Below are 27,241 nucleotides of genomic sequence, written 5' to 3'. Positions count from 1 at the left end.
GGAGCTTGGAGTGGGCTGAGATGGCGCCACTGCACTCCATCCTGGGCAACAGAGCAAGACTCCGTCTCAAGAAAAAAAAAAAAAGATAAAATCATGTTTTTTGCAGCAACATGGATGCAGCTGGAGGCCATTATCCTAAGTGAATTAATGCAGGAACAGAAAATCAAATAGCACATATTCTCATATTTAAGTGGGAGCTAAACACCTGGTACATATGGCTACAAAGATGGGAACAATAGACACTGAGAACTCCAAAAAAGGGGGAATGGAGAAAGAGGAGAAAGGGATAAAAAACTTCCTATTGGGTACTATGCTCACTACCTCAGCATCACATATCCCAAACCTCAGCATCATGCAATATACCAATGTAACCAACCTGCACATGCAGCACCTGAATCTAAAATAAAAGTTGAAATTTAAATGAATAAATAATGACATTTTAAAAATAGTGCTAAGTAAATTTTATCAATGCTGTAGACACATGTCCAAGAACTGTGTCTATATTAGGTGGCACTGCAATATTAAAAGCATCTGATGCAACTCAGGCTACTTATAACACTATAAACTGAAGTCTTTTGAGATAATTTGTATTTAATTACAAAATAAAGATATACTAAAGTTATCATCAAAAAATTTCAACATGATAAATAAAATATAAAGAGAGATAATTCCACATATGTACTAAAGTTTGAGAGCAGCTATACACCATTAATTGGACTGAAAGAAATGATAAAAACATATCAAAAAAAGACATTTCCTATCAGACTAGGAAGCACTAAAAACACAGTAAGAATACATGTACAGTTGATTCTCATTATTTGCAGTAATTATGTTTTACAAAGTCACAATAAACACTGAATTAGCAAATACTGAACCATTGCTCCTAGGGGAAATATTGGGTTAAGTCTCCTTGAACCTCTGGTCATAACATTTTCTGGACCTTTCCTTTTCCATTTCTGTATCAAAACTTACCTGTGCCCATCTCCTCTAGATTTTGAAACTTTTAACTACTGATAAACTAATTCATACTGAAACGTTGCTGGCCATATTGAGTTATCTCCTTTGGGAATATCAAAACAGGATAACATAAGAATCATGAATACTGAGGTGTATGAGAGGATGGTGATGAAGTGTATTTGGGTTAGTATCTTTTAAACAACAAACTTTAAATCACATAGGAAATACAGTAAAAACAAAAAGACTAGATTGGAAGGAAGGAGATCTTGATTCTAACATTGACTCAAATATTGTATATGGCACTTGGCAAGTCACCTGACCACTATGAACCTCAGTTTGCTTCTCTGCAAAATGGAAGTGTTAAACTAGATCTTTAAGAGTTACCATGTCCAGCTTTTTAAGATTCTCATCTAAAAAACCTTAAGGTCAGCTATACTGAGAATAATGCATAAAACTAATTTGCTTGACTTGGAACTACCTTTTTAATACTTTTCAATTTTACTTCAATATGGACAGTTATCAGTAAAGAGTCTCCTTGGTTCTTCCAATATATGTGCCTTTATCCCAAATATCCAGAGAATCTGAGCTACTCTTCTGTAACCTCTCTGGAGACAGACTATCATAAAACACATACCATTATTCTCTCATATCATGTGTAGCCAACAATAATCTGCAACCCTCCTATTAACCTCTTAAGACCAAAAACTTTAAGAAAAATAATTATCATAATTTAACAAAAACGATTTCATAGTTCGAGTTTAGACTAAATGCAAAATTATTTTATTCCAAAATTCTGACTTAAATAACATTTTGCCAGTTTGAGTATGGCTAGCACCAACAATTTCTAAAATAAATGATCCAAACTATCAAAATATTAACCAATTTATACTTGAACCAAAATGTCACTTATTTTTGTTTAAATGCCTAAATTGGGTTATATGTTATTCCTCTATTAGAACTGTAGACATCTCATCCAAAAAAAGTTAGTTATTTAAAATTTCTTCAAAGGAGAAAAAAGAACATGGCTTTCAATATCGATAACCAGAATTTTATTCACAAATTATAAATTGTCTAGTTCTCTGGCCATTGAGTTAGTACTAATGAGATCTTATTGTGGCATCATTACTTTTGTATCATATTAAGTGCAATGGGGAAAGATGATTTTGTAATTAGGTAGTACAGGAAAAGCTATAAACTGATTTCTCAATCTCGCTCATCTGATTCAGAAACGTATAAAACTCTTTTAATATCACATAGCCCTGAACCAACTGCAATCTTTAATATGGATTTACTACTTAGGGGAAAGTTGATTAAGATTATCCTTAATATGCTTATTTGATTTGTAGTGGTTTTACCCGTGAACATATGCTATAAAATAAACAAGAAATACATCATTTAATTATATAAAAACCAGAGTTCTATAATCTCCCAGTTAGGATTTAACGTAGAGTTCCTGACTCAGCCAACGCAGCCATATCTCTAGAGTGGAAACAGGTATTAATTTTTAAAATATAGTTTAAGTTCTGGGATACACGTGCAGAACGTGCAGGTTTGTTACATAGGTATACATGTGCCACGGTGGTTTGCTTCACCCATCAACCTGCCATCTACATTAGGTATTTCTCCTAATGCTATACCTCCCCTAGCCCCCTACCCCCCAATAGGCCCTGGTGTGTGATGTTCCCCTCCCTGTATCCATGTGTTCTCATTGTACAACTCCCACTTATGAGTGAGAACAAGCGATGTTTAGTTTTCTGTTCTTGTGTTAGTTTGCTGAGGATTATGGTTTCCAGCTTCATCCACGATGAACTCATCCTTTTTTATGGTTGCATTGTATTCCATGGTGTGTATGTGCCACATTTTCTTTATCCAGTCTATCATTGATGGACATTTGGGTCGGTTCCAAGTCTTTACTATTGTAAACAGTGCTGCAATAAACATATGTGTGCATGTGTCTTTACAGTAGAATGATTTATAATTCTTTGGGTATATACCTAGTAATGGGATTGCTGGGTCAAATGGTATTTCTGGCTCTAGATCCCCGAGGAATCACCACACTGTCTTCCACAATGGTTGAACTAATTTACACTCCCACCAACAGTGTAAAAGCGTTCCTATTTCTCCACATCCTCTCCAGCATCTGTTATTTCCTGACTTTTTAATGATTGCCATTCTAACTGCTGTGAGATGGTATCTCATTCTGGTTTTGATTTGCATTTCTCTAATGACCAGTGATGATGAGCTTTTTTTCATATGTTTGTTGGCAGCATAAATGTTTACTTTTGAGAAGTGTTAGAAACAGGTATTAATCTTTACTTCTGTGTATTTGATCTAGTTGTTCTACCTATCTGGCAATACTTTCCTTCATCCCTTGACCTATCCAAATCTTTTAAGTCTTATCTCTTTCATGAAACCTTAAACATTCTAGTCAACACTATTTTCTTCTACTTAGAGCCAGTGCTGCAAAGTTAACACAATGTTTTCCATGTGTTTAATGTACGTCAGTTTGATTTCTACAACTGAATAGTAACTTCCTTGAGGACAGAATTCACGTCTTACATTTCCTTCTTATATTGAGCTGTGAAATAATAGAATGTATCCAAAAATGTGCACTAATTGACTGGTTAGATTCAACAAAGGTAAGGCCTGACTATTATGACATTTGTACAATGATATTATATAAGAAACTATTCTCCAAAGAATATTTCCAAAAAAATAAAAAATAAACAAAACCATAGACAGCTTCACGCAAAAGGTAAACTCTTGGTTATAATAAAATATGTGTATTCTTTGTGAAGTGTCTGATCACAATTTTTCTATGATTACAAGCTTCACTATAGTTCCTATTTATTCCATTTTAGAGAGGGTATTTTAAAACTTCTTTCTACATTTCCAAAAATTTTCTCCCATTCTGTAGGTTGCCTGTTCACTCTGATGGTAGTTTCTTTTGCTGTGCAGAAGCTCTTTAGTTTAATTAGATCCCATTTGTCAATTTTGTCTTTTGTTGCCATTGCTTTTGGTGTTTTAGACATGAAGTCCTTGCCCATGCCTATGTCCTGAATGGTACTGCCTAGGTTTTCTTCTAGGGTTTTTATGGTTTTAGGTCTAATATTGAAGTCTTTAATCCATCTTGAATTAATTTTTGTATAAGGTGTAAGGAAGGGATCCAGTTTCAGCTTTCTACATATGGCTAACCAGTTTTCCCAGCACCATTTATTAAATAGGGAATCCTTTCCCCATTTCCTGTTTTTGTCAGGTTTGTCAAAGATCAGATAGTTGTAGATATGTGACATTATTTCTGAGGGCTCTGTCCTGTTCCATTGGTCTATATCTCTGTTTTGGTACCAGTACCATGCTGTTTTAATTACTGTAGCCTTGTAGTATAGTTTGAAGTCAGGTAGCATGATGCCTCCAGTGTTGTTCGTTTTGCTTAGGATTGACTTGGCAATGCAGGCTCTTTTTTGGTTCCATATGAACTTTAAAGTAGTTTTTTTCCAATTCTGTGAAGAAAGTCATTGGTAGCTTGATGGGGATGGCACTGAATCTATAAATTACCTTGGGCAGTATGGCCATTTTCACAATATTGATTCTTCCTACCCATGAGCATGGATTTGCAATCTACTCATCTGACAAAGGGCTAATATCCAGGATCTACAATGAACTCAAACAAATTTACAAGAAAAAAACACAACCCCATCAACAAGTGGGCAAAGGATATGAACAGATACTTCTCAAAAGAAGACATTTATGCAGCCAAAAAACACATGAAAAAATGCACATCATCACTGGTCATCAGAGAAATGCAAATCAAAACCACAATGAGATACCATCTCACACCAGTTAGAATGGTGATCATTAAAAAGTCAGGAAACAACAGGTGCTGGAGAGGATGTGGAGAAATAGGAACACTTTTACACTGTTGGTGGGACTGTAAACTAGTTCAACCATTGTGGAAGTCAGTGTAGCAATTCCTCAGGGATCTAGAACTAGAAATACCATTTGACCCAGCCATCCCATTACTGGGTATATACCCAAAGGATTATAAAACATGCTGCTATAATGACACATGCACATGTATGTTTATTGCGGTGCTATTCACAATAGCAAAGACTTGGAACCAACCCAAATGTCCAACAATGATAGACTGGATTAAGAAAATGTGGCACATATACACCACGGAATGCTATGCAGCCAGAAAAAATGATGAGTTCATGTCCTTTGTAGGGACATGGATGAAGCTGGAAACCATCATTCTCAGCAAACTATCGCAAGGACAAAAAACCAAACACCACATGTTCTCACTCCAAGGTGGGAATTGAACAACAAGAACACATGGACACAGGAAGGGGAACATCACACACCGGGGCCTGTTGTGGGGTGGGAGGAGCGGGGAGGGATAGCATTAGGAGATATACCTAATGTTAAATGAAGAGTTAATGGGTGCAGCACACCAACATGGCACATGTATACATGTGTAACAAACCTGCACGTTGTGCACATGTACCCTAAAACTTAAAGTATACTAAAAAATAAAAAAATAAAAAACTTCTTTCTACATTTCTATACTAAAATTCTTAATATATAATTTAAAATATTAATAAAACAGAACTTGCTTCCTTTAATACTTAACTATATTGGTATCGTAAGTTCTTTTCAAGATATTCACAATAAGAATCTTTTGCGTTAGGATAATACATTTATCTTAAAAAGTAATCTAACAAGAAGGGTGTTCTAACTAATATATATTTAATAACTGTAAAATTATAAGATCAGTCAATTAACTTGTAATTACACCATTCATAAAGAGATCAGATTCATAAAATCAGGAACAATTTTACTAGCACCAAAATTGATCAGTTTTTCTCATTATTTGCCCAAAGACACCTATGGCTCATAAGAGACTATTTTACACTCGTCATTTTGTTTGGAGCTGATTCATGCTGTTACTGATACCAAAAGTAGCCAAAAGACTCTGTTATTTATAGTGAATAGGCTACTCTCAACTTTAGATATATTCACTTAAGGAGAAAGATGATTTTAACAGACATTTTTGTCTGTTGTAAATAAACTAGGAGTTTCTCTTCTAAGCCATTTATCTTTTCCAAATTTCTTACCCCTCAAACATTTGCATATTTCTTCAAATTACATATATGTAACTGAATATGAAGACAGTTCTATCTCTGAATAAAAGGAATAGCTCTAATATAAGAAAGTAATAACAAAACCTCAAAATATTTAAAGTGGGACTGCCTTCCTAGATGGGGTCTCATCTCCATGGCTGCATCTTCTTGGCTTTGGCACTCACCAGGTGGCTCTGCCTTGGCCTCTGTGGCCCCATGAACTGCAGGTACTGGGAGTTCCACAGATAGGATACCGGGACACCCTAGAAGTTGGTAAATAAACAAGAGCCAAGAAGATCAACTAGACCAGCTGGGAAGAGCTTCTCCTACCAAGAGAGACCACAGCATCAAGTAGACTGGCCCACTGCTAACAGATCTTTGGAAAGAATGTACTGAAAGTAGACAGAAAGAGGTTGCAGACCCCAGGCTGAAAAGGGAGGAAGCTGGGAACCCTACACAGGGTTGTGGAGCAACAGGAATCATTCCTGGCCCCCAGCAGCTCTAGAAAAGAGGTAAGTGAAAAGGGAGTAGAATGGCTCACTATGGTCACAAACCTGCAGAATTCAAGCTGTAGGAGACCCAACGACCCCCACAGACATTTGAGCTGCCAGAGAAAATTGCCTGGAGAGTTGGCAGAGACATAATTCCAGCCTGTGCAGAGCCCAGAAGGTTTGGCCCAGGAACAGCTGCAGTGGAGCATGGCCATAGGCAACCATCTCCCAAGGCTTGCCATATTCCTTTAGGTGGCTTTATCCCTTGTTAGCTGCTGGACCTGGACAGAGTAGGGCTATCTTGGCCATGGGACAGGGCCAGTCTAATCTCAGCACCCCTGTGGTCTGCTGGCCTCTCCCAGAGCCTCTGCCTGGCCATACCCACTTGCAAAACAGTCTCAGCTGCCCAGTCAAAGTGCGTGTCAGCAGTCACCATTACAGCTCTTTTGCCAGCAAAGCCCAGCTACCCATCAAAGTGCTTTTGCAGGCGGAACCCCACTAGAGCTCACTCACCCATGACTAGCTACTGCTCTGCCAGTGGAATTTGCCAGCAGCCCCTTTTGGAGTGTTATTGCCAGCTGACTGAAAACACCTCTGACACTCGAGTGTAGCAGGTGCTTAACTTCAAGGGGCCAGAGAACAAAGCTGTGGTTCTGGTCAAAGCCCTCGGGGTTAGAACAAATGGCCCAGGTGTGCTGTGCTGAGCTGAGCACTTGCCCCCCGAAAGCATCCGGGAACAAAACTAATTGACTAAATGCAACTCATGTCACAATCAAACCCTCAAGGGCATCATGGAATAAAAGTAAAACGCCCCATCGAAAAGACAGCAACTTCAAACATTAAAAGAACATCTGCCCACACAGATGATTAAAAACAACAACAAACTAAAACAAAAACAAAAAACAGCGCAAGAACTCTGTCCACTCTAAAAGCCAGAGTGTTTTCCTTCCTCCAAACGAATGCAGTAGCTCCCCAGCAGTGGCTCTTAACCAGACTGAAATGGATGAAATGACAGGCATAGAATTCAGAATCTGGATAGCAAGGAAGCTCAATGACATACAGAAGGTTGAAACCCAATCCAAAAAATACAGTAAAACAGTCCAAGAATTGAAAGATAACATTGCCATTTTAAGAAAGAACCAAACTGAACTTCTGGAAAAGAAAAAATCACTATAGGAATTTCAGAAAGCATTGGAAACATTAATAACAGAATAGACTGAGCTGAGGAAAGAATTTCACAGCTTGAAGACCCCTCCTGTGAATCAATGCAGGTAGATAAAAATTTTAAAAAGTAGGAAATTGAACAAAATCCCCAAGAAATATGGGGTAAAGAGACCAAACCTATGATTCACTGGCCGTCCTGAAAGACATGGAGAGAGAGCAAACAACTTGGAAAACGTATCTGAGGATATTGTCCACAAAAATTTCTTCAACCTCACTAGAGAGATCAACATGCAAATTTAAAGAACCCCTGTGAGATACCATACAAGACGACTGTCCCCAAGACACATAGTCATTAGATTCTCCAAAGTCAATACAAAAGAAAAATTCTTGAAGGCAGGTAGGAAAAACTGACGGGTCACAGACACTTTTGTAAAGAAGACATACATGTGGCCAACAAGCATATGAAAAAATGCTCAACATCACTAATCATAAGGAAAATGCAAATCAAAGCCACAATGAGATACCATTTCATACCAGACAGAATGGTAACTGTTCAAAAGTAAAAAAAAAAAATAATAATAACACATTCTGCCAAAGCTGTGGAAACAAGGGAATGCTTGCACACTCCAGGTGGGAATGTAAATTAGTTCAGCCACTGTGAAAAGCAGTTTGGCAATGTCTCTAAGAATTTAAAGCAGATCTACCATTCAACCCAGCAATTCCAGTGTTGGGTGTATACCCAAAGGAATATACAATGTTCTACCATAAAGACACATGCATGCATATGTTCATTTTAGCACTATTCACAATAGCAAAGACATGGAATCAAACTCAATGACCATCAATGGTAGATTGGATTAAAAAATGGGGTACACACACACCATGGAATACTATGCAGCCATAAAAAGAATGAGATCATCTCCTTTGCAGCAACATGGATGGAGCTAGAGGTAAGTATCCTAAGTAAGCTAACACAGGAAAATAAAAGCAAACACCACATGCTCTCACTTATAAGTGGGAGCTAAACATTGAGTACACATAGACACAAAGAAGGGCACAATAGACACCAGGGCCTAGATGAAGGTGGAGGATAGGAGGAGGGCGAAAATTTAAAAAAAAACTACCTATAGGGTACTATGCTTATTGCCTGAGTGACAAAATAATATGTAAACCAAACTCCCATGAAACACAATTTATCTATTGAACAAACCTGCATATGTATCCCTGAAAGTAAAAGTTAAAAAATAAGATAATGAAAGAACAAGCCATAAACTGGGAGATAATATTTGCAAGTCACATATCCTACAAAGAACTTACAGCCAGAATATGCAAAGATATCTCAAAACTTAAGAATAAGACAAACCAATTAAAAAGTAAACAAGGGCTGCTGGCAAGATGGCCGAATAGGAACAGCTCCAGTCTGCAGCTTCCAGGGAGACCAATGCAGAAGACAGGTGATTTCTGCATTTCCAACTGAGGTAGCCTGTTCATCTCATTGGGACTGGTTAGGCAGTGGGTGCAGCCCACGGAGGGTAAGCAGAAGCAGGGTGGGCTGTTGACTCACCCAGGAAGTGCAATGAGTTGGGGGCCTCCCTCCCCCAGCCAAGGGAAGCCATGAGAGACTGCGCTATCCGGCCCAGATACTACACTTTTCCTATGGTTTTTCCAGTCCACAGACCAGGAGATTCCTTCGTGTGCCTCTATCATCAGAGCCCTGGGTTTCAAGGACAAAACTGGGCAGCTGTTCAGGCAGACACTAAGCTAGCTGCAGGAGTTTGTTTTTTTTTTTGCTTCGTACTCCAGCGGCACCTGGAACCCCAGAGAGACAGAAGCATTCATTCCCCTGGAAAGGGGGCTGAAGCCAGGGAGCCAAGTGGTCTCGTTCAACAGGTCCCACTCCCAAAGAGCCCAGCAAGCTAAGAACCACTGGCTTGAAATTCTTGCTGCCAGCAAAGCAGTCTGAAGTCCACCTGGAACAATGGAGCTTGGTGGGGGGAAGGCCATCCACCATTACTGAGGCTTGAGTAGGTGGTTTTCCCCCGACAGCGCTAAAAAGGCCTGCAAGTTCGCGCTGGGCAGAACTCAACAAAGCGTGGCAAAGCGGCTATGGCCAGATTGCCTCTCTAGATTCCTCTTCACTGGGCAGGGCATCTCTGAAAGAAAGGCAGCAGCCTGTCAGTGGCTTATAGATAAAATTCCCATCTCACTGGGACAGAGCACCTGGAGGAAGCGGGGGCTGTGGGCGTAACTTCAGCAGACTTAAACATTCCTGCCTGCCAGCTCTGAAGAAAGCAGCAGATCCTGAAAAGGAGGATTCTACCATTATAGCACTCCAGCTCTGCTAAGGGGCAGACTGCCTCCTCAAGTGGGTCCCTGACCCCCATGCCTCCTGACTGGGAGAATACCTCCCAACAAGGGTTGATAGATACCTCATACAGGAGAGCTCTGGCTGGTATCAGGCTGGTGCCCCTCTGGGACGAAGCTTCCAGAGAAAGGAACAGGCCACAGTCTTTGCTGTTCTGCAGCCTCCACTAGTGATACCCAAGAAAATAGGGTCTAGAGTAGACCTCCAGCAAACTGCAGCAGAGCTGCAGAAGAGGGGCCTGTCAGAAGAAAAACTAACAAACAGAAAGCAATAACATCAACATCAACAAAAAGAACCCCCACACAGAAACCTCATCCAAGGTCATCAACCTCAAAGATCAAAGGTAGATAAATCCACGAACACGAGGAAACACCAGCACAAAAAGACTGAAAATTCCAAAAACCGGAACGCCTCCTCTCCTCCAAATGATCATAACTCCTCTCCAGCAAGGGCGCAAAACTGGACAGAGAATGAGTTTGATGAGTCGACAGAAGTAGGCTTCAGAAGTTGGGTAATAACAAACCCCTTTGAGCTAAAGGAGCATGTTCTAACTGAATGCAAGGAAGCTAAGAACCCTGACAAAGGTGACAGGAACTGCTAACTAGAATAACCAGTTTAGAGAAGAAAATAAATGACCTGATGGAGCTGAAAAACACAGCACAAGAACTTCGTGAAGCATACACAAGTATCAACAGCCGAATCAATCAAGCAGAAAAAAGAATATCAGAGACTGAAGATCAACTTACTGAAATGAGGAGTGAAGACAAGATTTGAGAAAAAAAAAACATTGAAACGGAATGAACAAAGCCTCCAAGAAATATGGGACTATGTAAAAAGATCAAACCTACGATTGATTGGGGTCCCTGAAAATGATGGGGAGAATTGAACCAAGTTGAAAAACACACTTCAGGATATTAACCAGGAGGACTTCCCCAACCTAGCAAGACAGGCCGACATTCAAATTCAGGAAATATAGAGTACACCACTAAGATACTCCTTGAGAAGAGCAACCCCAAGACACATAATCGTCAGATTCTCCAAGGTTGAAATGAAGGAAAAAATGTTAACGGCAGCCAGAAAGAAAGGTCAGGTTACCTACAAAGATACGCCCATCAGACTAACAGCGTATCTCTCTGCAGAAACCCTACAAACTAGAAGAGAATGGAGGCCAATATTCAACATTCTTAAAGAATTTTCAACCCAGAATTTAATATCCAGCCAAACTAAGCTTCATAACTGAAGGAGAAATAAAATCCTTTGCAGACAGCAAATGCTGAGGGATTTTGTCACCACCAGACTTGACATACAAGAGCTCCTGAAGGAAGCACTAAATACGGAAAGGAAAAACCAGTACCAGCAACTGCAAAAACAAGCCAAAATATAAAGACCAATGACACTATGAAGAAACTGCATCAACTAATGTGCAAAATAATCAGCTAGCATCATGATGACAGGATCAAATTCACAAATAACAATATTAACCTTAAATGTAAATGGACTAAATGACCCAATTAAAAGACACAAACTGCCAAATTGGATAAAGAGACAAGACCCATCGGTGTGCTATATTCAGGAGACCCATCTCACGTGCAAAGACACAGATAGGCTCAAAATAAGGGGATGGGGGAATATTTATCAAGCAAATGGAAAGCAAAAAAAAAGCAGTGGTGGCAATACTAGCCTGTGATAAAACAGACTTTAAACCAACAAAGATAAAAAAAAGACAAAGAAGGGCATTATGTAATGGTAAAGGGATCAATGCAACAAGAAAAACTAACTAACCTAAATAAATATGCACCCAATACAGGAACAACTGGATTCATAAAACAAGTTCTTAGAGAACTACAAAGAGACTTAGACTCCCACACAATAATAGTGGGAGACTTTAACGCCCCACTGTCAATATTAGGCAGATCAACAAGACAGAAAATTAACAAGGATATTCAAGACTTGAACTCAGCTCTGGACCAAGCAGACCTAGTAGACATCTACAGAACTCTCCACCCCAAATCAACAGAATATACATTCTTCTCAGAAGCACATAGCACTTATTCTAAAATCGTCCACATAATTGGAAGTAAAACACTCCTCAGCAAATGCATAAGAAAAGAAATCATAACAGCCTCTCAGACCACAGTGCAATCAAATTAGAACTCAGGATTAAGAAACTCACTCAAAACTGCACAACTACATGGAAACTGAACAACTGACTATAGGGTAAATAATGAAATTAAGGCAAAAATAATGAAGTTCTTTGAAACCAACGAGAACAAAGAGACAATGTACCTGAATCTCTGGGACACAGGTAAAGCAGTGTTTAGAGGGAAATTTAAAGTACTAAATGCCCACATCAGAAAGCAGGAAAGATCTAATATCGACACCCTAACATCACAATTAAAAGAACTAGAGAAGCAAGAGCAAACAAATTTAAAAGCTAGCAGAAGACAAGAAATAGCTAAGATCAGAGCAGAACTGAAGGAGATAGAGACACGAGAAACCCTTCAAAAAAATCAATGATTCCAGGAACTTGTTTTTTTTTAAAAGATTAACAAAATAGACCACTAGCCAGACTAGAAGAAAAGAGAGAAGAATCAAACAGACACAATAGAAAATTATAAAGGGGAAACACCACTGATACCACAGTAATACAAACTACCATCAGATAATACTATACACACCTCTATGCAAATAAACTAGAAAATCTAGAAGCAATGGATAAATTCTTGAACACATACACCATCCCAAGACTAAACCAGGAAGAAGTCAAATCCCTGAATAGACCAATAACAAGTTCTGTAATTGAGGCAGTAATTAATAGACTACCAACCAAAAAAAGCCCAGGACCAGACAGAATAACAGCCGAATTCTACCAGAGGTACAAAGAGGAGCTGGTACCATTCCTTCTGAAACTATTCCAAACAATAGAAAAAGAGGGACTCCCCACTAACTCATTTTATGAGGCCAGCATCATCCTGATTCCAAAATCTGGTAGAGACAAAACAACAAAAAAATTTCAAGACAGTATCGTTCATGAACATAGATGTGAAAATCCTCAATAAAATATTGGCAAACTGAATCCAGCCACACATCAAAAAGCTTATCCATCACAATCAAGATGGCTTCATCCCTGGGATTCAAGGCTGATTCAACATACATAAATCAATAAAAGTAATCTAACACATAAACAGAACCAATGACAAAAACCACATGATTATCTCAATAGATGCAGAAAAGGACTTCAATAAAATTCAACACTCCTTCATGTTAAAAACTCTAAGTAAACTTGGTATTGATGGAACATATCTCAAAATAATAAGAGCTATTTCTAACGAACCCACAGCCAATATCATACTGAATGGGCAAAAGCTGGAAGCATTCACTTTGAAAACCGGCACAAGACAAGGATGCCCTCTCTCACCACTCCCATTCAACATAGCATTGGAAGTTCTGGCCAGAGCAATCATGCAAGAGAAAGAAATAAAGGGCATTCAAATAGGAAGAGGGGAAGTCAAATTGTCTTGGTTTGCAGATGACATGATTTTATATTTAGAAAACCCCACCGTCTCAGCCCAAAATATCCTTAAGCTGATAAACAACTGCAGCAAAGTCTCAGGATACAAAATCAATGCGCAAAAATCACAAGCATTCCTATACACCACAAACAGAGAGCCAAATCATGAGTGAACTCCCATTCACAATTGCTACCAAGAGAATAAAATACCTAGGAATCCAACTTACAAGGGATGTGAAAGACCTCTTCAAGGAGAACTATAAACCACTGCTCAAGGAAATAAGAGAGGACACAAACAAATGGAAAAAACATTCCATGCTCATGGATAGGAAGAATCAATATCGTGAAAATGGCCATACTGACCAAAGTAATTTACAGATTCAAGGGTATCCCCATCAAGCTACGATTGACTTTCTTCACAGAATTAGAAAAAACTACTTTAAATTTCATATGGAACCAAAAAAGAGCCAAGACCATCTTAAGCAAAAAGAGCAACGCTATAGGCATCACGCTACCTGACTTCAAACTATACAAGGCTACAGTAACCAAAACAAAAACAGCATGATACTGGTGCCAAAACAGATATATAGACCAATAGAATAGAACAGAGGCCTCAGAAATAACACCACACATCTACAACCATGTTATCTTCAACAAATCTGAGAAAAACAAGCAATGGGGAAAGGATTCCCTATTTAATAAATGGTGCTGGGAAAACTGGCTAGCCACATGCAGAAAACAGAAACCAGACCCCTTCCTTACACACTACACAAATATTAACTCAAGATGTATTAAAGACTTAAATGTAAAACCTGAAACTATAAAAACCATAGAAGAAAACCTAGGAGATACCATTCAGGACGTAGGCATGGGCAAAGACTTCATGACTAAAACACCTAAAGCAATTGCAACAAAAGCCAAAACTGACAAATGAGATCTAATTAAACTAAAGAGCTTCTGCTCAGCAAAAGAAACTATCATCTGTGTGAACAGGCAACCTACAGAATGGGAGAAAATTTTTGCAATCTATCCATCTGACAAAGGTTTAATATCCAGAGTCTACAAGGAACTTAAACAAATTTACAAGAAAAAAACCAAACAACCCCATCAAAAAGTGGGCAAAGGATATGAACAGACACTTCTCAAGACATTTATGTGGCTAACAAACATATGAAAAAAAGCTCATCGTCACTGGTTATTAGAGAAATACAAATCAAAACCACAATGAGATAACATCTCACACCAGTTAGAATGGCCATCATTAAAAAGTCTGGAAACAACAGATGCTGGTTAAGGATGTGGAGAAATAGGAATGCTTTTACACTGTTGGTGGGAGTGTAAATTAGTTCAACCATTGTGGAAGAAAGTGTGGCAATTCCTCAAGGATCTAGAACCAGGAATACCATTTGACCCAGCAATACCATTACTGGGTATATACCCACAGGATTATAAATCATTCTACTATAAAGAAACATGCACACATATGTTTATTGCAGAAATATTTACAATAGCAAAGACTTGGAACCAACCCAAATGCCCATCAATGATATACTGGATAAAGAAAATGTGGCCCATATACACTATGGAATACTATGCAGCCATAAAAAAGAATGAGTTCATTTCCTTTGCAAGGCCATGGATGAAGCTGGAAACCATCATCCTCGCAAACTAACACAGGAAGAGAAAACCAAACACCTCATGTCCTCACTCATAAGTGGGAGCCAAACAATGAGAACACATAGACACAGGGAGGGGAACATCACGCACCAGGGCCTGTCCAGGGCTGGGGGGAAAGGGGAGGGAGAGCATTAGGACAAATACCTAATGCATGCGGGGCTGAAAACCGAGATGACGAGTTGATAGGTGCAGGAAACCACCATGGCACATGTATACCTATGTAACAAACCTGTACATTCAGCACATGTATCCCAGAACTTAAAGTAAAAAACAAAAAAATAAACAAAATAATCAACAGACACTTGACTAAACATGATATAAATATGACAAGCACATTAAAGCTGTGCACTATCATGAGCCTTTAGATAAATGCAAATGAAAAACATGATGAGATACAAGCACATACCTATAAGAATATCTAAAATAAAAGATAATGACAATACTCAGTGCCAGTGAAGGTATGTGACAACTAGAACTCTTGTATAGTGCTGGTAAGAATGCAAGATGGTACCAGAACTCCAGAAAACAGTTTTGAAGTTTCTTATAAAGTTAAGCACGCTTATCACATGCCCCAGCAATCTCACACCTGGCTGTTGGTATATCAATATACACAGCAGTTATATTTGTAAATATCCCAAAGATATTTGGGAATAACCGAAATATCTTTCAGCAGGTGTATGGACAAACAAACTTGGTACATTCATATAATGGGATACTACTCAGTAATAAAAAAGAATACACTTTTTATACAGTGAACCACTTATAGATGAATCCCAAAGGCATTATGCTGAGTTAAAGAAGCCAGTCACATAACATTACATGCTGTATGATTCCATTTAAATGACAATTCTTGAAGGGTTATAACTGTTCAGTGATTGCCAGGGTCAGTCAAATGAAGAATATGACTATAACAGATCTATACACAGGGTTATTAAATAGACAAGAATAGGAATGAAAAATGTAGGAGTTACTTCTCAATAACTGGGGAGGGAGGACGTAAAAAGGCAAGGAAGACACTGGATTAGGACAAAATGGTCTTTCTTCAGAGTTTGGTCATGGTGAAAGCCAGAGTGACAAGAGAATTAGAGCAAGGACAAAAGGGACCCTTATGGAAACCCTGCAGATTACCATTGTAAGCTCTAACCAGGCAACTCTGGCAATAGAAAGAAAAGAGGAGAAGCTAAGCTGGCTAAAGAGAGAGCCAAGATTTGCTACAGAGAGGGCTTGAAGACAAAATGATAAATGGATATCCTAGTTTCTATTGCTCCAGATAATATGCAGGAAAAACGGAATTCTTCTATCAACAATCACTCATATGTTTGGAAAATTAAAGTGGGACAAGTAAGGCAGGGATGCTAATAGGGTAATCCCTGGGAGCACCTTTCCCACTTTATCACAGTGATGATATGCTAGGTAGACTCCTCATCATTATGTTGCAACTTCTCACCTCCAATATGCACCTGGATTGTGACCCCAGGTGATGAAGAAAGATGTCTCAGGTCAAATAGTCTGCACTCCAAAAGGAATTTGCCAGTTACAAGACCTACTGGAATGTTTGGTGGATCTTTCAAGATCCCCTTAGGAATTAAGTTCTAAGGAAGATGAAGAGGTGAGGACAAAGGGGAAATGGTCTGGCATTTTACAAAGGGACTCTCAAGCGAAACTGGAAGGAATCTCTGGAATCTCTGATGATACACGGATATAGGGATATAGGATATATAGGGATATAGGATATAGCAAGAAAAACTAGACATATGACAAAGAACTATATAAAGGTGTAAGGGGAGGTAACAAGAATAAAAAACATTCCAACTTTTCTGACCATTCTTTGAGGAAGCAGCTAGTTTCTTAAACTGTCACTATTTCTGAGTACTAGTACTCATTATAAATAAACATTATTTTATTGAGAGTAATTCTGTTTTTAAAAGTGAGTGTTCTTTATTCTTTCTATGTTTATAGGTAAAGACCTAGATCTTCTAAGTATAAGAGCACATATAAGAGGTACTGACATTGAGTGAGTTTGTGCTATGAATGAAAAGCACTGGAAACTAACTTGGGTTAAAATTAGTGTTCACAGGCTTCAAAGTATCTAAATTAATCTTTTGCTTGGGAAGGGGTCTCTTAAGCAAACAGGTAATAATATTTAATTGAGAATATAACATTTCTATTCTTAATATTATTTAAGAAATTGTTTATTGAAACTTCTTTTTGAAATGTGTGCTTAACCTAGAAGAGTGCTACTCATGGAACATTACTAAGCACTACCACTTCTGCTATGATCCATGAATATCAAAGTTATTGAAGTTCAATAACCTTGTGACAATTCAACTAAAGTATTATCAGGAAAAAAGAAGACACATATATGATCAACAAGCATAAGAAAAAATGCTCATCTTCATTAATCATCAGAGAAATGCAAATCAAAACCATAAGATATACCATCTCACGCCAGTCAGTATGGCTATTATTAAAAAAAAACAAAAAATAACAGATGTTGGTGAGTTTGCAGAGAAAAGGGAATGTTTATATACTGCTGGTGGGAATGTAAATTAGTTCAGCCACTATGGAAAGCAGTTTAGAGATTTCTCAAAAAATTTTAAGACAGAACTACCATTTGACCCAGCAATCTTATCACTGGGTATACACCCAAAGAAATATAAATTGTTCTACCAAAATGACCCATGCACTCATATGTTAACTACAACACTATTCACAATAGCAAAGAGATGGAATCAACTCAGGTACCCATCAACGGCGGACTAGATAAAGAAAATGTGGTACATATACACCATGGAATGTTACACAGCCATAAGAAAGAATAAAATCATGTCATTTGCAGCAACATAGATGCATCTTGAGGCCATTATCCTAAGGGAATTAATTCAGGAAAAGAAAACCAAATACCACATGTTCTCACTCATAAGTGGGAACTAAACCTTGAGTACCCATTGATTCAGAGGGGAAAAACAGACACCAGGGCCTACTTGAGGGAGGAGGGTGGAAGGAGACTGAGATTCAAAAAAGTACCTATTGGGTACTATGTTCACTCTACCAGGTAACAAAATAATTTGTATACCAAACCCCAGCAACTTGCTATTTACCCATGTAACAAATCTGCACATGTACCCCCTGAACCTAAAATAAAAGGTGACTAATTAAAAAAATAAACCATTAAAAGTATACAAAGTTTAAACTATTTGCAAGGAGTTCTGTTGGTTCCAGGTGTCCAAAGTCATATAAGAAATAAAATGGGCCAGGCGCGGTGGCTCATGCCTGTAATCCCAGCACTTTGGGAAGCCGAGGTGGGCAGTTCACCTGAGGTCGGGAGTTCAAGACCAGCGTGACCAACATGGAGAAACCCCGTCTCTACTAAAAATACAAAAAAATCAGCTGGGTGTGGTGGTGCATGCCTGTAATCCCAGCTACTCGGGAGGCTGAGGCAGGAGAATCGCTTAAACCCAGGAGGCGGAGGTTGCGGTGAGCCGAGATCGTGCCATTGCACTCCAGCCAGGGTGACAAGAGTGAAATTCCATCTCAGACAAAAAAAAAAAAAAAAAAAAAAAAAAAAAAGAAATAAAATGACCTGGTCCTAAAGAAAGTTATAAACTAATTAAAGAAATAAGGCACACATATTAAAATATAATAACAATTTATGTTTTAACCAAAGTTGTTTACTAGGGGATGCCACAGTGACTGCACCACTCTGAATGTTCAATACCAAATTTGTAGATGGCACCTTGTCAGAAGTTAATAGGCTTCTAGCAAATATCAAGAAACATGTAATATCTGAGCATTAATGCACTCCTGTACCCGGTATGAGCTGCATTTGTATAATATGAGACTATTAACTAAATCTTCATCTTAATTGTACTGCAGTCTGTGAATTCCTGTAGATCCTATTCTGGGTGTAAAGTATAGAAAATAGGTTGAACTAGAGTTTCCTTTATAAAGTTGACTTAAAAGTATCCAGAGAGTTGTAATGAGGATGAATATGGTAATTTGTAAAAAAAAAATAAAGATAGACTAATAAGAAAGGAGAAACTAACAGAAAAAAATGCTAGTGGTTTAAACAAAAGACAGACAAAAGCAGAAATCATATAATAGAGAATATGCTTGCCAAACACATGTACATAATATTTTCTCTCTCTCCAAATTTGAACAACTGCTTATTGAAATCATACATTATTTATTAACATAATTGTCAAAGAGAATTTTCAAGATACTCTTTTCTACCTTGTTCATAAATACATCTTGAATTATGGGTTGTCTAAAAGCTAAAATAAAAAATGAAAGGGTTAATTCACACTAATCTGACGTATGGTCTTTAACAAGTTAAATAATCCCTCATTATTCCTCCAATTTAAAAATTTATTTCTCTCTAACCTTTTTATCTTACCTCCAGCTAGTGAAACTCCAGTTAGATAGATGAGAAGTGTTAGATAATTTCTTTTCACAAATAATCTGAATAAAAAAGAAATAGAAAGTTATTAATTTCTATATAGTCTGGATCATTGCCTCATTCTCATTAAGCCTCAGTTTAGGACCTGACTTAGAAATGGGACAGTTGAGCTCAGTTACCATAGACTCTCACTGTTTTATTTTCAGGCAGCTTAGACACACAATCATTTATGAAACAAAATTGTATGGTTTTTGGACCAAATATGGAATTTGAGACATGTTGTAGTGAAAGTGAACATCTTAATGTAAAGTTCTATGAAAAGTCTGATAAGTATCATTTGAGTAAGTTGCTGTCATCTAAGGCCAAGGGTACCCATGAGATTGACTTATAGTTCTTATAGTTCCTTTTTTTAAAATAAATTCTTATTTTGAATTTACCTTTTAATTGAATGTCTCTTTTATTCTAGTTACATGGTAGGTTAAATGATATGTATTTTTTCTCTATATATCTTCATATGCCTTACCCAATACACATTTTAAGAAAAGAATTATTTTCAGTATACCTCAGCTACAACTGACAAACAATGGTTTTTACAATTCTGAGGTTCAGAGAGGATAAAAGCATACTACCAACCTAGATCAGAGCTAGCTATGCAAATCAGATAGGAATTTAACCTGATATGCTTTATGGACTTTTGCCTTATACACTGATCTTGTCCTGTAAATAATATTTCCTTTTGACTGAACAAGAACATAATAAAAGCCATTTTGGATCAGACCCATAGTCTATCCAGCTCAGTATTCTGTTTCTGATATGTCAGATGAGCAATGCTGAGCACACAGTAGGCAATCAATATTTCATTGAACTGTTTTTGAAATAAGCAGTCATGTCTGACTTTTAAGGCACAAATCCCATATAAAAGCCAGCTTTTCTGTAAGATGTATGCTAATTTAACTCCTTTCTGAATCATCATTTGCAATATATAAAATCTTTTAACATATAAAATAGTATTTCTTTTATTTACAGTAAAATAGCTATTTCTACCCTGTGTCTCAGTAATCCCACTTCTGGTAAATACTTCAGAGAATTTTTGCAAATGTGCATAGTCACAAATGAATGATTCCAAATGCCCTGTTCTTTCCACTGCCTCCAAAGTGAAAATTTTTACAATGACTTCAAAGTATTGGATTCATATTTTACCAACTTTAGAAAACTGGTTCAAAAGCTAGGAATGATGTTGTTGTTTTGCTCTTGCTGTGGCTAATCCTGAAAAAGAGTGGGTGTTTTGCTCTTGCTGTGGCTAATCCTGAAAAAGAGTGGGCTGAAAGATATTTCTGTTGCTATTGTCGTCATTTGTCTGTTGGTTTAATGTAAAGGCAGCATTAGATAATTCTATAGCTAGATAAATGGTTATCTGGGGGTGATTCTGTCCTTCAAAGGATATTTGGCAATGTCTGGAGACATTTTGGGCTGTCAAAACTTGGGAAAGAAGATGCTATTGGCATTTGGGCAGTAGAGGTCAGAGATGCTGCTAAGTATTACACTGCACAGGACAGTCTCCTCAAAACATTGTACAGACCGAAATGTCTACAGTTCTGCTTGAGAAACTATGATCTAGAGGTGAGAATTTTGGTACATACTATTGCAAATTTTAGAAAAAATATTCAAAAATCATAGAATGTGGGTAATAAAACATAGAGAAATTGAGAAATTTACAAAGCATGCTACACTCTGTTCTAACCAATTACCAGGTAAAGTAGTAACAACCATGACTTTGACAGATTTTGTATTAGAGACTCGAGAATCAATCTAGAATGAAGAGTAGTAAGAAAGTAACAGTAAATAAAAGTCATATCTAGAATTAAATGTGTAGGTTCTATGGTCAGTAAAATGGGATACAGGAGTCCAGAGTAGTATAGTCCTTTAAGAGAGCTTTTTTTGTTTTGCTTTGTTTTTAACCTTGCCCTCACCTGCCCTTCTGATAAGTCTGTTCTTTTTGCTTTTTCTTCCCTTAAGAGTTTTTTTTCAAACAGCTCTTGGATAGTAAAATCATAGAGATAAGGAAAATGTTTATTAAAAATGAGTTTTCTGAGCACTATGCTTACATTAAAGAATTTTTGAATCCTACAATTCTCAAACCTAATTTGGAATTATCCCTAAAGTATCTGTAATAATAGCAAATGTTTTATTATTTCCTACCATATCATCTTTTAATAATCAATCAACTCAAGTAATAATAAAACTTCATTTTTATTATTCAAGTTTTGAAAAGGTTTCCTGTCAAAGAGAAATTATATGTCTTGGATATTCTGTTAAAATCAAAGATTTTTAGAGAAACAATCTTTTTGATAACTCTCTCCCTCTCTCTCTCTCTCTCTATATATATATATATTTCCGATAACAATCTATTATAATCACCAAACGTGACATTTGTTATTAAAATAAAGATCAAATATTAGCACTTTGAGAAATAGTAAACATGTAGATTTATTTTTTCTAATTTTCCAAGACTTTTTTTTTCATTTTATTCTATTCATTTAAATCCTACATTCAGCTTCTCATCTTGTCTCCTTATGTTTATTTGTCACTTCCAAATTATGAATTAGATAGTTTTTCAGGTCACCTGTGACCACCACTAAAACCCACTTCTCTTGTCTTTAAGCTTCTGTTCCCTACAATATCATCTATTTGCTTCTCTTAATAGTGCTTTACCTCTTCTGTAGCTCTAATCTTTTTACTTGTCACTTGAAGAGTTCTAGGCTAGGCTAATGTTCAAATTAAACCTAAAACACCAGAACTATGAAACCAGCAAAGTGTACTCTGCTTGCCCAGGGGGAAAAAACAGTTTTTCTATTATAAGTAGGAAAGACCCTCAGTTTCGACCTCTCTCAAATTTTTAGGAAACTGAGTCTATTTCTTCATATACAAACTAGAAAGATTTCCAGTCAGCTAGAATAAGTCCTCATTTTACTCTTATACTAAATGGGCACCTGAGCTATAGAAACCAAGCAACAGAAGTGGTCTTATTTGTGATTCTGCTTTGCCTATCTGCTACACACATTCAAAAGTACTGCATTGGGAATCAAGAAGACCTAGGTTGAATACCTAGGCAAACCAAATAATCTCTCTGAGCTTCTGTTTTTGTTGTTGTTGCTGTGTTTGTTTTGGGATTTTTTTGTTGTTTTTCTAATTGGTTAAAAATAAAGGATAATACCTGGCCAGATTACCTCAGATTACCTTAGGTATCAAATGAAATGATGTATATGAGACATTCTGTAAACTATTAAGTTTCAGCCCAGTTAAGCTATTTTATGCAATAAATGATTTGTATAATTCTATAGTACTTATTTCCATTATGCAAACAGAAGCAAAACACAGATTCCTGGATCTCACTGCAAATTTACTCTATCAGAATCTGCAGAAGTGAGGCCCAGTCATCTGCATTTTTAACAAGGACATCAAAGTTTGAGAAATATGACACTATGCTCTCTTCATTTCTAGTGAACTCTTTTTACTTCAATGGGAGTTTGTCAAGTACCATTTAATTTTCTGATCATCTTAAAATCATTTGTTAGAAGACAACAAAAAATGTGTTAACACAAAACAATCATAATATTAAAAATTAAGTGGCTTAGAATCTTGACTGGAATTGTTTCATAAATGTTTTTAACTTAAACAAAGTTTGTTCTCTGTAATACACTGGGTTCAAAACATTTAGAGAACTAAGCATAATTAATCATAAAAAATTACTCAATTTACTGAGGAATTACAATTTTCCACATTAGTTTTGCTCATGTCAAATTTTAACATGTTCAATAGCTGCTGAGTTAAGATACTGTATTGGTTCTTTACATCTCAATTATCCCAGTCAAATTCACACCTTCTAAGTATCCGCCATATCTGATTTATCAATATGTGACTGATGTTACTTTAGCTAAGCTTTCATAAGTAGAGTTAATTAGGTCCCCAAAGAACAATTTGGAAGATCCTACATCTATTGTCTCTACTATTGTAGCCCTGTTCTAACGGTGAAAGGAGAAAAAGGTAGCAACCTATTTAGGTGAAACAGGGTAGAAGGTATTACTAAATCTGGTAGACAGGAAGAAGCAAAGCCAAGATGTAAGATAATCCAAAACAAAAAATCTGAATAAATATAATAAAGAATGAATAATTGTGCCTACAGTGAAAGAGGAAAATTATCACGCCTGTAATCCTAGCACTTTGGGAGGCCGAGGCAGGTGGATTGCCTGAGCTCAGGAGTTTGAGACTAGCCTGGGCAACACGGTGAAACCCCGTCTCTACTAAAATACAAAAAATTAGCCGGGTGTGGCGGCGTGGGCCTGTAGTCCCAGCTACTCGGGAGGCTGAGGCAGGAGAATCTCTTGAACCCAGGAAGCAGAAGTTGCAGCGAGCCAAGATTGCACTGCACTCCAGCCTGGGCGACAGAGTGAGACTCCAACTCCAAAAAAAAAGGAAAATTATATTTTTAAAGATAACATTTGGATTTTTAAAAGTTAACCTTAATCATTACTATGATAAAATAAGCATATCCAGATTTCATCCTAACATATTTACTGGAAACGACCCAAATGTCCATCACCAGAACAGATAAATTACAATATATTCATATGGTGGAAAACTCTAGAACAGTGAAAATGAATAAGCGAGCCATACCTATGCACAATAACCTGGTTGAGGAACATTATGAGTTACAAAAATCACAGAAGAAGAAAAGCAGTATCATTTCATGTATACAAAATTAAAAAATAGGCAGCACTAAAGGATATGTTGGTTAAAGATGCAAATACTATAGTACAACTATAAAACAGAAAAATTATACATAAATTCAAGACAGCAGCTGCCTCTAAAAATGAAGAAAATAAATGTGATTAGAAAGGAGTATACAAGGGAACTTAAAGGGTATAATATCCTTTTGCTTAAATTGGGTGATAGTTCACAAGTATGTATTTGTAATATTGCTTTTATTTTGCACACACATTTTATAAATATTTTATAGGTATTCAATATTTAATATACAACTAAAATGTTATATTTTCTTTCCTTTTTATATTTTCTCTATAATAAAAAGTTTTACTTTAACAGATTTGTTCGTTGCTTTTAACAACACCAGTTATAAATGAATACGCATGTACTTTAAATAAATAATGCTATTTCTGTGCCTAAGTATTAAGAAAAATATAAACCTCGCTTTAAGAAATCAGATATCTAAGAAAAAACAAGAGGGAAATTTTTGGAGTCAAATTTAGTTTGGAACTCACAAAAACCACTTCTTAATTTTCTAAGTGGTCAGCACAGGCTACTATTCGTCTTCTACTTAAGGCGGACATCAACAACAAATACCCTAACAACAAATATCTTCAGATTTTAATTTTACTAAAAAACTGATCCTATCCTAAAGACCTTTTCCTTAAGAAATTCCACAAAACATTTTCAAAACACTTTTTAAAAAAGGCTTATTCTTATAGCTTAGCTACATATAAGTCTAGGAACTTTATATGAAACTTGAAAATGCTTTAGCTTTAGTGGATTGTTCTGGTCTATATATGGATTTTTTTGAAATAGCTGTGTTAAAAAAATACTAAGAGTCCAGGGAAAATCTTTTTTTTAATGTTTTTTATCTTTATACCAAAAGAAGTTCTCCAACAGCGAAATACAACTGTTTATCTAGTATAGAAACTGATCAAACAGTGATGAAATCTACTAAGTTTTACCTGTTTCTGTAAAGTCTTAATTCTCAAATATATAGGGACATCAAAAATAAAGCAATCTTTATACAGTTTCACCTACTGAAGTGGTTTCCAGGCTGTACTTTCCTAGAACCTTGTATTTTAAAAGGTTTGTTTTTCCAGCATCGAAGGTTTGTAGTTAGGGTAACAGTCCGAAGCCTACCACCAATTACATTAACACTAAAGAGTAAAACAGTAGTTTTTAGATCCATGTTTGTTTCAAAAAGAAACAAAGATAAAAAGAAACTTATCCAATTAGATGCTTATTTCCCCTATATATTGAAACACTAAAGATGGGAAAAAAAATTCGTCAAACTTGTTAAATTCCTTAGTAAGAGAATATACTAATTGTTTTCCCCAAAGCAAAATCTCAGTTCTTCCTTGGAATTTCCAAGGGTTTTGAATTGAAACGAATCGACAATTCCCAGGATGCCCTTCCTTTCCATAAATCCATAGTGTCTAATAACTTTGGAACATTTTCATGTCACATATAAAACGCCAACTACTATCTAGTATTTCACTTAACCTCCTTGCACATTATAGACTTTGTAGTAATTTTCGTATCTTATATATCTATTGAAAAAAAAAGTTAGTGCGAATACATATTTCACATAAACTTTACCTATTAAGTCTAGCCTACAACTTTAAGGATCACGAAGCTTTTTAACGCCATAAGTGAACTTCACACCTCAAATTTACCAGCCGCGCTATCCCTTAGGCCCTTATTTTATACGACTATAATTTTTTGAAAAATACGTTAAAAGCCCTATACCTTTTTCCTTCATCCGTTAAGGCTTAAACTCTGAGACAATGGTGAGGGGCCAAGGACAGAGTGAAATCTGAGGAAAGAGGTGGGGCGGAAGGTTAAGAAGACTTTGGAGTAGGACAAAAGAAAGAACTAGAAGGTTGGCTGGGTGACGAAACCTTTAGGTGCCAGGTTAGACTGGGTGCAGGCGAACGACCCAAGGTGGGAGCTGAGGCGCGTAACCTCTTGCCCTCCAGCCCCCCAACGCCCCCAAGCGACTGGAACCCGTTCTAATCGCCGCTCCCCGCGGCAGCCATTTTGGAGTTGCACCAGCCCCGCCCCTCGGAGGCACCCGGCCCCGCCCCCTCGGTCCAGGAGCAGAAACAGGAAATGGGATTGCAAACCTAGTAGCTGCGCGTGCCGGCTATTCAGGACTAGCGCAGGACTCTGGGCGACCTCACATCCCACTCGTGCTGCTGCCCCGGGCACTCGCCTCCCGCGAAAAGTCGTGGGACCATGTCGAATATGGGGAGTATCCTTTCCTGTTTGAAAAGCTGCTCTTAGGGCATAGGGAAAGGTGGGGAGGGCAGAGGTTGGGACCCTGGGAGGTGCCTGGTAGTGACCTTTTTGGTCTCCTGTGGAGGGCTGAGAGCGCTGGCACCGATTGGTGGGCTCCAGCAGCTTGGTTTTAGTTTTTCTGTTTTTTTTTTTTTTTTTTTTCCTGGGACTCGCTGCCATCCTAGAATCAGGGGAGGTGGGACTGCTTTAAAGAATGGTCAGGGGAGTCGCCGCACTGGTTTGAGATTTAGAGCGCGAGCCCTCCCACTCTGAGAGCTTCTGTCACCTGTCCTTTAGTGAATTCGTCCTCTTTGAAATTGTTGGGAAACTGTGCGAGAACAGAGGCAAGGCAACAGGAGTTTGCCAGAGGTTTAGGGTGTAGGTGTAGGTTTTGAGTGCAGTACTAGGGCAGATAGCTTTTGTTGAACTTCACTTCTTTTCCTGGGTAGAGGTGACCGGTAAGGAGGTAAAGTGCTTAACACCAAGCCTCCAAACTAAGATGATTGC

At 37.4% G+C, this 27,241-nt stretch overlaps 1 protein-coding gene across 1 annotated transcript in view; it reads right to left on the bottom strand.

Annotated features, from left to right (window-relative positions):
- The window catches only part of TENT5D (terminal nucleotidyltransferase 5D), a 108,987-nt gene extending 82,515 nt beyond the window's left edge, over window positions 1-26,472 (bottom strand). Inside the window, exons 1-3 of the mRNA XM_054676395.2 lie at window positions 26,356-26,472; window positions 26,204-26,270; window positions 19,682-19,746 (exon numbers count right to left, since the gene is read on the bottom strand). The gene's annotated coding sequence lies outside the window, so the exon portion shown is untranslated. The remainder of the gene's footprint in view (window positions 1-19,681; window positions 19,747-26,203; window positions 26,271-26,355) is intronic.
- Window positions 26,473-27,241: the final 769 nt, after the last annotated feature.

The sequence above is a fragment of the Pan troglodytes genome, chromosome X (assembly GCF_028858775.2).
Source record: "Pan troglodytes isolate AG18354 chromosome X, NHGRI_mPanTro3-v2.0_pri, whole genome shotgun sequence".
NCBI lineage: Eukaryota > Metazoa > Chordata > Mammalia > Primates > Hominidae > Pan > Pan troglodytes.
Note: the sequence above shows the minus strand (reverse complement) of the source record. Positions and strands in the feature narration are given on the sequence as shown.